Below are 12,039 nucleotides of genomic sequence, written 5' to 3' on the forward strand. Positions count from 1 at the left end.
AAACCTTTGTTGGTAAAGTAATGTCTCTGCTTTTTAATATGCTATCTAGGTTGGTCATAACTTTCCTTCCACGGAGTAAGTGTCTTTTAATTTCATGGCTGCAGTCACAATCTGCAGTGATTTTGGAGCCCAGAAAAATAAAGTCTGACACTGTTTCCACTGTTTCCCCATCTCTTTCCCATGAAGTGATGGGACCAGATGCCATGATCTTCGTTTTCTGAATGTTGAGCTTTAAGCCAACTTTTTCGCTCTCCTCTTTCTCTTTCACGAAGAGGCTTTTTAGTTCCTCTTCACTTTCTGCCATAAAGGTGGTGTCATCTGCATATCTGAGGTTATTGATATTTCTCCCGGCAATCTTGATTCCAGCTTGTGTTCCTTCCAGTCCAGCGTTTCTCATGATGTACTCTGCATATAAGTTAAATAAACAGGGTGACAATATACAGCCTTGACGAACTCCTTTTCCTATTTGGAACCAGTCTGTTGTTCCATGTCCAGTTCTAACTGTTGCTTCCTGACCTGCATACAAATTTCTGAAGAGGCAGATCAGGTGGTCTGGTATTCCATCTGTTTCAGAATTTTCCACAGTTTATTGTGATCCACACAGTCAAAGGCTTTGGCATAGTCAATAAAGCAGAAATAGATATTTTTCTGGAACTCTCTTGCTTTTTCCATGATCCAGTGGATGTTGGCCATTTGATCTCTGGTTCCTCTGCCTTTTCTAAAACCAGCTTGAACATCAGGAAGTTCACGGTTCACATATTGCTGAAGCCTGGCTTGGAGAATTTTGAGCATTACTTTACTAGCGTGTGAGATGAGTGCAATTGTGCGGTAGTTTGAGCATTTTTTGGAATTGCCTTTCTTTGGGATTGGAATGAAAACTGACCTTTTCCAGTCCTGTGGCCACTGCTGAGTTTTCCAAATTTGCTGGCATATTTGAGTGCAGCACTTTCACAGCATCATCTTTCAGGATTTGGAATAGCTCGACTGGAATTCCATCACCTCCATTAGCTTTGTTCGTAATGATGCTTTCTAAGGCCCACTTGACTTCACATTCCAGGATGTCTGGCTCTAGATCAGTGATCACACCATCGTGATTATCTGGGTTGTGAAGATCTTTTTTGTACAGTTCTTCTGTGTATTCTTGCCATCTCTTCTTAATATCTTCTGCTTCTGTTAGGTCCATACCATTTCTGTCCTTTATCGAGCCCATTTTTGCATGAAATGTTCCTTTGGTATCTCTGATTTTCTTGAAGAGATCTCTAGTCTCTCCCATTCTGTTGTTTTCCTCTATTTCTTTGCATTGATCGCTGAAGAAGTCTTTCTTATCTCTTCTTGCTATTCTTTGGAACTCTGCATTCAGATGTTTATATCTTTCCTTTTCTCCTTTGCTTTTTGCTTCTCTTCTTTTCACAGCTATTTGTAAGGCCTCCCCAGACAGCCATTTTGCTTTTTGGCATTTCTTTTCCATGGGGATGGTCTTGATCCCTGTCTCCTGTACAATGTCACAAACCTCATTCCATAGTTCATCAGGCACTCTATCTATCAGATCTAGGCCCTTAAATCTATTTCTCACTCCCACTGTATAATCATAAGGGATTTGATTTAGGTCATACCTGAATGGTCTAGTGGTTTTCCCTACTTTCTTCAATTTCAGTCTGAATTTGGCAATAAGGAGTTCATGGTATGAGCCACAGTCAGCTCCCAGTCTTGTTTTTGCTGACTGTATACAGCTTCTCCATCTTTGGCTGCAAAGAATATAATCAATCTGATTTCGGTGATGACCATCTGGTGATGTCCATGTATAGAGTCTTCTCTTGTGTTGTTGGAAGAGGGTGTTTGTTATGACCAGTGCATTTTCTTGGCAAAACTCTATTAGTCTTTGCCCTGCTTCATTCCGTATTCCAAGGCCAAATTTGCCTGTTACTCCAGGTGTTTTTGACTTCCTACTTTTGCTTTCCAGTCCTCTATAATGAAAAGGATATCTTTTTTGGGTGTTAGTTCTAAAAGGTCTTGTAGGTCTTCATAGAACCATTCAACTTCAGCTTCTTTGGCGTTACTGGTTGGGGCATAGACTTGGATTACTGTGATATTGAATGGTTTGCCTTGGAAACGAACAGAAATCATTCTGTCGTTTTTGAGATTGCATCCAAGTACTGCATTTCGGACTCTTTTGTTGACCATGATGGCCACTCCATTTCTTCTGAGGGATTCCTGCCTGCAGTAGTAAATATAATGGTCATCTGAGTTAAATTCACCCATTCCAGTCCATTTCAATTCGCTGATTCCTAGAATGTCGACATTCACTCTTGCCATCTCTTGTTTGACCACTTCCAATTTGCCTTGATTCATGGACCTGACATTTCAGGTTCCTATGCAATATTGCTCTTTACAGCATCGGACCTTGCTTCTATCACCAGTCACATCCACAGCTGGGTATTCTTTTTGCTTTGGCTCCATCCCTTCATTCTTTCTGGAGTTATTTCTCCACTGATCTCCAGTAGCATACTGGGCACCTATTGACCCGGGGAGTTTCTCTTTCAGTATCTTATCATTTTGCCTTTTCATACTGTTCATGAGGTTCTCAAGGCAAGAATACTGAAGTGGTTTGCCATTCCCTTCTCCAGTGGACCACATTCTGTCAGATCTCTCCACCATGACCCACCCATCTTGGGTTGCCCCACGGGCATGGCTTAGTTTCACTGAGTTAGACAAGGCTGTGGTCCTAGTGTGATTAGATTGACTAGTTTTCTGTGAGTATGGTTTCAGTGTGTTTGCCCTCTGATGCCCTCTTGCACCACCTACCATCTTACTTGGGTTTCTCTTACCTTGGACGTGGGGTATCTCTTCACGGCTGCTCCAGCAAAGCACAGCCATTGCTCCTTACCTTGGACGAGTGGTATCTCCTTTCTGTTGATGGGTGGGGCTGTGTTCCCTCCCTGTTATTCTACCTGAGGCCAAACTATGGTGGAGGTAATGAAGATAATGGCAACCTGCTTCAAAAGGTCCCATGCACCCACTGCTGCACGCAGTGCCCCCAACCCTGCAGCAGGCCACCACTGACCCACGCCTCTGCTGGAGACTCCTGGATACTCATGGGCAAGTCTGGGTCAGTCTCTTGTGGAGTCACTGCTCCTTTCTCCTGGGTCCTGGTGCACCAAAGGCTTTGTTTGTGCCCTCCAAGAGTCTGTATAACTTCTGGCAGCTCTATGGTGGGGTTAATGGCGACCTCCTCCAAGAGGGCTTATGCCATACCCAGGCATACTGCACCCAGAGCCCCAGCCCCTTCAGCAGTCCACTGCTGACCCATACCTCTGCAGGAGACACTCAAACACCATTCTGGCTCAGTCTCTGTGGGGTCTCTGGGTCCTGGTGCACAAAAGGTTTGTTTGAGTCCTCTGAGCGTCTCTGGTGGGTATGGGGTTTGATTCTAAATGCAATTTCACCTCTCCTACCATCTTGCTGGGGCTTCTCCTTTGCCCTTGGATGTGGGGTATCTCCTCAAAGTCACTCCAGTGCCATGTACCTGCCACTAAAATGTTGGCTTAAAACTCAACATTCAGAAAACTAAGATCATGGCATCTGGTCCCATCACTTCATGGGAAATAGATGGGGAAACAATGGAAACAGTGACAGACTTTCTTTTCTTGAGCTCCAAAGTCACTGCAGATGGTGACTGCAGCCATGAAATTAAAAGATGCTTGCTCCTTGGAAGAAAAGCTATGACCAACCTAGACAGCATATTAAAAAGCAGAGACATTACTTTACCAATAAAGGTCCGTCTAGTTGAAGCTATGCTTTTTCCAGTAGTCATATGTGGTTGTGAGAGTTGGACCATAAAGAAAGCTGAGTGCAGAAGAACTGATGCTTTTGAACTGTGGTGTTGGAGAAGACTCTTGAGAGTCCCTTGGACTGCAAGGAGATCCAACCAGTCCATCCTAAAGGAAATCAGTCCTGAATATTCACTGGAAGGACTGATGCTAAAGCTGAAACTCCAATACTTTGGCCACTTGATGCAAAGAACTGACTCATTTGAAAGACCCCCATGCTGGGAATGATTAAAGGCAGGAGGAGAAGGGGATGACAGAGGATGAGATGGTTGGATAGCATCACCAACTCAATGGACATGAGTTTGAGTAAGCTCTGGGAGTTAGTGATGGGCACGGAAGCGTCACATACTGCAGTCCATGGGATCATAAAGAGTCAAACATGACTGAGCGACTGAACTGAACTGAACCACTGAGCTCTTGAAATTTAGCTAGTGAAACTTAGAAACCGACGTTAAATGTTATTTGATTTTACTTAATTTTATTTCAATAAATTTATTTGTTTAATGTAATTAAATAGCCTCATGTGGCTAATGGCTAGCACATAGATCATCAGTATAGGTCTAGGGACCCAGAATTCTTTTTCTGGAATAACATGATACAGCCAGATGCAAGAGCTGAGACGAACACCAAGTGCTTCTGGTTTTAGGAAAAAATGCTCTGGTATCTGCACAGGTAGTGCCGGATATAAAATGAAACATGTTTTTCAAGATATTGAAATCTTCCAAAAGCAGGAACTTTCTGAGAACAGTGTCTGTTATTATTGTTAGCAATAATAGATTTTTTAAAGATTAGCCTAGATAGCTTAGAAACATACACACACCACATAAGGTTAGAACCTAAAAGCCAGGTGACCTCCACCAATTAGAAACAGGAACTACCAGTGAAAGATGGGAGACACTTGTAATAAATACAAAGTTCCACGATCAGAAAGGGATGTAATAAATATAAAGTTCCATGATCAGATAGCCAAGATGCAAATGAAAATGAGATTTGGTAACTGCAGAGCTGGTGAATCTGAAAAATACCTGAGGGGAAGAGTTGATGACCAACTAAATAGGGGTCACTCAGCGATACCCTGGCGGCAGGGATTCCACTTTCAAACACAGGGTATATGGCCAGGGGCGAGAGGCGGAGAATTGTGTTGTTCTTCCTCATCCAAAAAAGATTCTAACCACATCTGGAAAGCTAGCTCTGGTTTACATCCCCACAATTTAAGAAGAAAATAAAATGTAGAGGAAATAAAAGAAAGACCACAAAAATGATACGAATGTTGGAAGAGCAAACCTGAGTGGTCTGACTGAAGGAGTAATTTATATTTTCCCCAAAGAAAGGCGTCTATGGGGGAAGTGACCACAGTCTATATAAATACCTTCAGGGTAACTGTATAAATGAGAGAAAGTCACTATCTTCTCGGGTGGCTGGACCAGGAGCCATGGCTAAATCTCAGAAAGAAAACGTATTTCAGCCATTAGTAAAACAAAACAAATTCTCCTAGGCCATGAGGACTGGACAGGGACGGAGCTCTCAAAAGAAGGAGGCCAAGTCCTGTCACTGCACTCAGGAGCTGATTGAATGAGATAGTAATGGAAATAAAAGGAACAGTAGACTAAGGACTTGTGAAATAATTGGTCTGATAGGTCTGGAAATCTGCCTTTGGCTGTGGCCCACGCAGGAGGCCTCAGAGAAAGGTAAAAGTTCCTCACAGTATTTCTCCAGACCTGCCTAAGCAAGGCAGATGGGCAAATTCCCTACTTAAAATAGGCCCAAGTTTGATGTTTTGTGCAGTGCGACCTCATTTGCCCACACCCTGCTGATCTGGATTCTTGGTTCATCTGACCAACTCTGCTGTGGGGACTGGGGCTGAGAGGGGCCATGATGCCAGGCTATTGCGGCAGCATCCCCAAGGTCTCTTACTTAGAGGATAGGACCTGTGTAACCTTCCAAGATTAATCCTGGCCTAGCCTGATCCAGGTAGAGAAAGCAGGGATGTGACTTCATCAGTAATAATCCTCAAAATGCTTGAATTCACCCTCACTGTTTTTCTGAAGACTCTATGAATTGATCTTCTTTTTGATCTTTCCATTATGAGGCGTCATCATCCCAGTCTCTTAGTGCTTCAAACATTTGAGTTCTAAGAAGCTTTAGAAATTACATCATCTTAAATTTTTCACAATGACACAACAAAGCTCAGCAATGTCAAGTGATTTGATATCAAGGTCACATAGCTAGTTAGGGACCAAACCAGACTTCTGATTCCCAGACCTTTATCTACTGCATTATAGTGCCCTGCCATGCAATGGGAGAAAATTACACATTCACCCATCCAGTAAACAATTTTTGTCCACTATGGTAACCTGTAGGGGCACTGTGTTAGATTTAGCAGCTCTGTTGGAGGAGGAGTTAAAATATGAATCATGCACAGATTCTAGCTTCAAGAATGATCACCTCCAAAGCAGAATGTGTCTACCTCAGGGGGTTCCCAAGGCAAATCCACTGAGGGTGTCAGAGCATGGAGAAGGAGGTGGCATCAGAACTGTACTTTGAAGGATGGTAAGCGACTTAGCAACAGCAGCATTTGGTAAGGTGGGGGAGCCAGAGGAGGTGGGGAGTTTCCATTGCAGGGAAAAGAATCCTGTCAGCATAAAGATGCGAATTCTCAAGGAACCATACTGGAAACACAAAGTAATTACAATTGGATGAACCTTCAGGATAAGGAAATGAAAGAGTAGTAAATACGATTGGAAAGGTAGAGTTGTACTAGATTGTGGCAGGCCAAAAAAAGTTAGTTCAGTTCAGTCGCCCAGTCATGTCCGACTCTTTTTTTTTTTTTTTTAATTTTATTTTTCGTGTCCGACTCTTTGCGACCCTATGAACTGCAGCACACCAGGCCTCCCTGTCCATCACCAACTCCTGGAGTTCACCCAAACTCATGTTCATCGAGTCAGTGATGCCATCCAGCCATCTCATCCTCTGTCGTCCCCTTCTCCTCCTGCCCCCAATCCCTCCCAGCATCAGGGTCTTTTCCAATGAGTCAACTCTTCGCATGAGGTGGCCAAAGTATTGGGAGTTTCAGCTTCAGCATCGGTCCTTCCAATGATCACCCAGGACTGATGTCCTTTAGGATGGACTGGTTGGATCTCCTTGCAATCCAAGGGACTCTCAAGAATCTTCTCCAACACCACAGTTCAAAAGCATCAATTCTTTGGCACTCAGCTTTCTTCACAGTCCAACTCTCACATCCATACATGACCACTGGAAAAACCATAGCCTTGACTAGAGGGACCTTTGTTGGCAAAGTAATGTCTCTGCCTTTCAATATGCTATCTAGGTTGGTCATAACTTTCCTTCCAAGGAGTAAGTGTCTTTTAATTTCATGGCTGCAGTCACCATCTGCAGTGATTTTGGGGTCCAAAAAAATAAAGTCTGACACTGTTTCCACTGTTTCCCCATCTATTTCCCATGAAGTGATGGGACCACATGCCATGATCTTAGTTTTCTGAATGTTGAGCTTTAAGCCAACTTTTTCACTCTCCTCTTTCACTTTCATCAAGAGGCTTTTTAGTTCCTCTTCACTTTCTGCCATAAAGGTGGTGTCATCTGCATATCTCAGGTTATTGATATTTCTCCCGGAAATCTTGATTCCAACTTGTGCTTCTTCCAGCCCAGCATGTCTCATGATGTACTCTGCATATAAGTTAAATAAGCACAGTGACAATATACAGCCTTGATGTGCTCCTTTTCCTATTTGGAACCAGCCTGTTGTTCCATGTCCAGTTCTAACTGTTGCTTCCTGACCTGCATACAGGTTTCTCAAGAGGCAGGTCAGGTGGTCTGGTATTCCCATCTCGTTCAGAATTTTCCACAGTTTATTGTGATCCACACAGTCAAAGGCTTTGGCCAAGTCAATAAAGCAGAAATAGATATTTTTCTGGAACTCTCTTGCTTTTTCAGTGATCTAGTGGATGTTGGCAATTTGATCTCTGTTTCCTCTGCCTTTTGTAAAACCAACGTGAACATCTGGAAGTTCACGGTTCACGTATTGCTGAAGCCTGGCTTGGAGAATTTTGAGCATTAGTTTACTAAAGTTAAGGTTGTCTTAATTGTTTACTAAAATCATCCAGCTTAAACCAAAGTGGAAGTAGATGGATGAATTAACAGTCACCAAGAGAATTTACATGAACTGATTTTGGGGGAAGATTTTGTTTCTTAGCTGAGAGGAGAGAGAAGAGTTGTATACAAGATAATAGCTGTGCAAAGGTTTTCTGGCTTGCTCTTATGACTCGAGCCAAATGTTCATCTTCTGGTTGTTTTCAAACATATTATTAGATACATATTTGTAGTTGAGAATTATCCCACTTGAAACCCAAAGTGATCTACATTACGTGGCTTTAAAATCTTGGTGGCTGTAATTGTGTCTTGTGGTGAAGTAATAATATGATTATTATCGCCTCACGTGCAGAGAGTTTTACATCATTATTATACTATCTCCCTTTCACAAAAGAGGAAACATGGACTCAACTGTCTCGCCAAGAATCATACAGCTAGGAAGTGACAGGGCAGAATTTCAGATTTTTCTGTTGTGAACTAAATTATAATGGTTTCCAACTCCACACTCTCCCATTGCTCTGTGTGAGAATGTGAACTTGTTGTATCCAGAGTAACCCCCCTGTTTGTTACTGCAGCCATTAACTTCCTGGAGTTCTCACTACAGGAGTTTATGCTCCTGATGAGCATTTTTCCCTCGAAATTATGACCCCTAAATTTTACCACACCACTTCATGTTGAAGGCATTGTTCTGACACTTGGAGATTCATTTATTCAGCAAATACTTGTTAACTGCATTTCGGTTTCTCTAAAACACTTTTGATTTTTCTAAATCTTGCTTGTAGATGGTTCTCAATATCTACTTCATGTTCATTTGAATGTTTGTGTATGTCTGTCTGTCTGCATATCTGTCAGTTCTTTCACGCACTTTCTCTTCACCTGGTTGATTAGAACAAGTGGATTAATTCTCTAAATCCCTGAATTGTGGAATTAGTTTTGATCAGTTCTTGCTCTGGGTATTCTTGTGTTGCGTGAACCTGATACTTGCTGCACTTTGAGGTTTTCTCATTCTTGTGGCTTTCCCTGGGAGACGTACATCCCCACCCTATTCATTTTCTCATGGGTATGCTGTGGAAATGATTTTGATCCCATTGTTCTCATTGTTGCTGCCACTACACGGTGATGTGTCTGCTGTACAAGCTGTACTGAGGTTTCCTCTAGCTACCAAGGCCCTGTCACTGAGGTGACTTGCCTTCGCAGAGCCACTGTCTTTGGGAAGTTGAGTTCTCGTACGAGGTCAATGCCGCTAAATGGCACCATTGCTGTAACCAGATGCCTTTGCTGCCCATGAAGCATTTGCAAATCCTCCCGGTCTCTATTCACAGACTCTGCTGGCTCTTCCTTTGTCCAGGGTCTTTCATCTTTCCAGGGCCAATCTCCACCCTCTGATTCATCATCACAAGGGGACTTTCCATTTGTTGTTTGCTATATTCTCATGCAGCCTTATCTTTGATGGTTTCCATTTCAGCACTAGTTAGCAAGAGTCTCTTCAGCACGGCCCCATTCAGTTTTGCAGTTTTGTTCTTTTACCCTGTTCTTGACAATTACAAGATTTGGGCTGATCAATAGCCTGTGTGTTTCTTAACCATGCATTGTTATCTGCTTTTCCAATTAGATTAATTCCAGATAGCAGGGTTACATTCTTGTTTATTTTCATTGCTCACCTCAATATCAGAGTTACTTTTTATAACTCATATGTTTGAGAGTGACATTGTTATCTAAATATTTCATTTGATACTGATAAGTATCAGTGTATTACTACCTGCTGGTGCTGCTAAGTCACTTCAGTCGTGTCCGATTCTGTGTGACCCCATAGACGGCAGCCCACCAGGCTCCCCCGTCCCTGGGATTCTCCAGGTAATAGCACTGGAGTGGGTTGCCATTTTCTTCTCCAATGCATGAAAGTGAAAAGTAAAAGTGAAGTTGCTCAGTTGTGTCTGACCCTCAGCGACCCCATGGACTGCAACCTTCTAGGATCCTCCATCCATGGGATTTTCCAGTCAAGAGTACTGGAGTGGTATTACTACCTAATTGTTGATAATTCACAAAGGTTTTAATTTTCTATGGTGCTGTAGCAAATTACCACAAACAAAGTGACTTAAAGCAACACAAATTTATTGTAATTCTGGAGATCAGAAGTTGAAAATAGGTCTTGTGTTTCTGTGTGTGTGTGTGTGTGTGCTCTTAGTCATGTCTGACTTTTTGCAACGCTGTGAACTATAGACCACCAGGCTCCTCTGTCCATGAAATTTCCCAGTCTTGAATACAGGAGTGAGTTTTCATTTCTTACTTCAGGGGTTCTTTCCCGACCCAGGGATCAAACCTGTGTCTCCTGCATTGGCAGGTGGATTCTTTACTGCTGAGCCACTTGGGAAACCCCCTAAATAGGTCTCAGTGCACTAAAGTCATTCATTTCTGGAAGCTCTAGGGTAGAATCTGTTTTCTTGTCTTTTCCAGTTTCTAGCAGCTACCCACATTCATCTGTTCATGGTGCCCAACCATTTTCAAAGCCAGCAATGGTTGATGGAGTCCTTCTAACATTGTCTCTCTCTGGCTCTGATACTTTAGCCTCCCTCTTCCACTTTTAAGGGCTCTTGTGATTATGTTGGGACCACCTCAGAAATCCAGAATAATCTGTCTATCATAAAGTCATGTGGTTAGCTATCTTAGTTCTTTCTACAACTTTAATTCTCTTATCCTAAGTAACATAACACATTCACAAATTCCAGGGATTAGGGTCTGGACATAATTCTGAGAACCATTCTGAGACTGCCTACCACAGGTGGTGATAAATCATAACACCTGCTTACATGATTCTTGTGAACAGTATGATGGAACTACTTTCTAACTTCACATAGCTAAGCCATCTTTTTCCTTTGGAGCTGTTGCTGTGTACTGAGAGAGTTCTGTTGACTACTGGAACTAAATATATGGGTTGAGAAGGAGTGACTGAGAGGCAGAGAGGTCACAGGCAGTAACCTTGGTGTTCTTTTGTGTCCTTGATGCTGGGCATGTCTGTAGGATAACTGGCTTCTTCATATATCAGAAAGTGTCTGGCAAAACATTTGTCCCTTTAAATACATTTTAGCTTTAGAAGCGGTTTCAGTGATTGAAAAGGTAGAAATTCTCATTTCACATTTTAATTCACTTTTTAGCTGTGATAGGTTTCTAGATTGTCACTGCTTTTCTGTCTTTATAGGAAACCAAATAGCTGCCTGATCTGGAAGTCCTGAGTATAAATATAGATGTTCATGCCCATTAAAATTTGAATAAGAATGGTAACATGGTGCTATTAATTCTGTAAGCATTTGATGAATTTGTGTAATATACTGTACATTACAAACTAACATAACACTATTATGAAATGTCATTATGACATTTCCCAGGTTATGTTTTCAATCAATCTAAAAGAGCTCATTAGGGGCCTTGTGGCTTGGGATGGTTTGCTAGTTGGCTTACAGATTTACCTAAATCCTCAGAAAGTTTTGATCTAAGACAATGGGGAACAGCATGAGACACTAGAACCTTTACTTCTAGTTGTGATTTTATTATAGCTAGCTATATAACACTGGCAAATTTATTGATATCTCTGGGCCTCAGATGCCCCATGTATGAAGTGGCAAATTTGGCTGAGCATTTCATTCAGGGTCAAGGACGGGTTTGTTAGATTGAACAAATAAACGTACAGGGTGCTCAGTTTAATTTGAATTTCAGACAAACAACAAATAATTTTTTAGTATATGCCCCAAACATGGCATGAAATATATTTGTACTAAAAATTATACACTGTTTGTCTGAAATTCAAATTTAACTAGGCATCCTGTGTCTGTGTTTGACAAGATAAAGTAGTTTTATGTATGTATGCTGTCACTTTCCCTATCAGTCCGCTGCAAGAAACATGTTTCCTATTGTGTGTGGGTCCAGCTTTCTGTTCTCCCAGCATAATGCTCCAGATAGTCACCACCAGTCACTTAAAGTTGGCACAGATGGTCAAATCCAAGCCTGATAAATATTTGTAGAGTGGAAGAGTAGCTGATATCCCTAATTTAATCTATTACCTTTATTCTATTTCTAAAGTTCCATGATTCTATACCATGTACATAGCATC

The sequence above is a fragment of the Bubalus kerabau genome, chromosome 17 (assembly GCF_029407905.1).
Source record: "Bubalus kerabau isolate K-KA32 ecotype Philippines breed swamp buffalo chromosome 17, PCC_UOA_SB_1v2, whole genome shotgun sequence".
In the NCBI taxonomy this organism is placed as follows: Eukaryota; Metazoa; Chordata; class Mammalia; order Artiodactyla; family Bovidae; genus Bubalus; species Bubalus kerabau.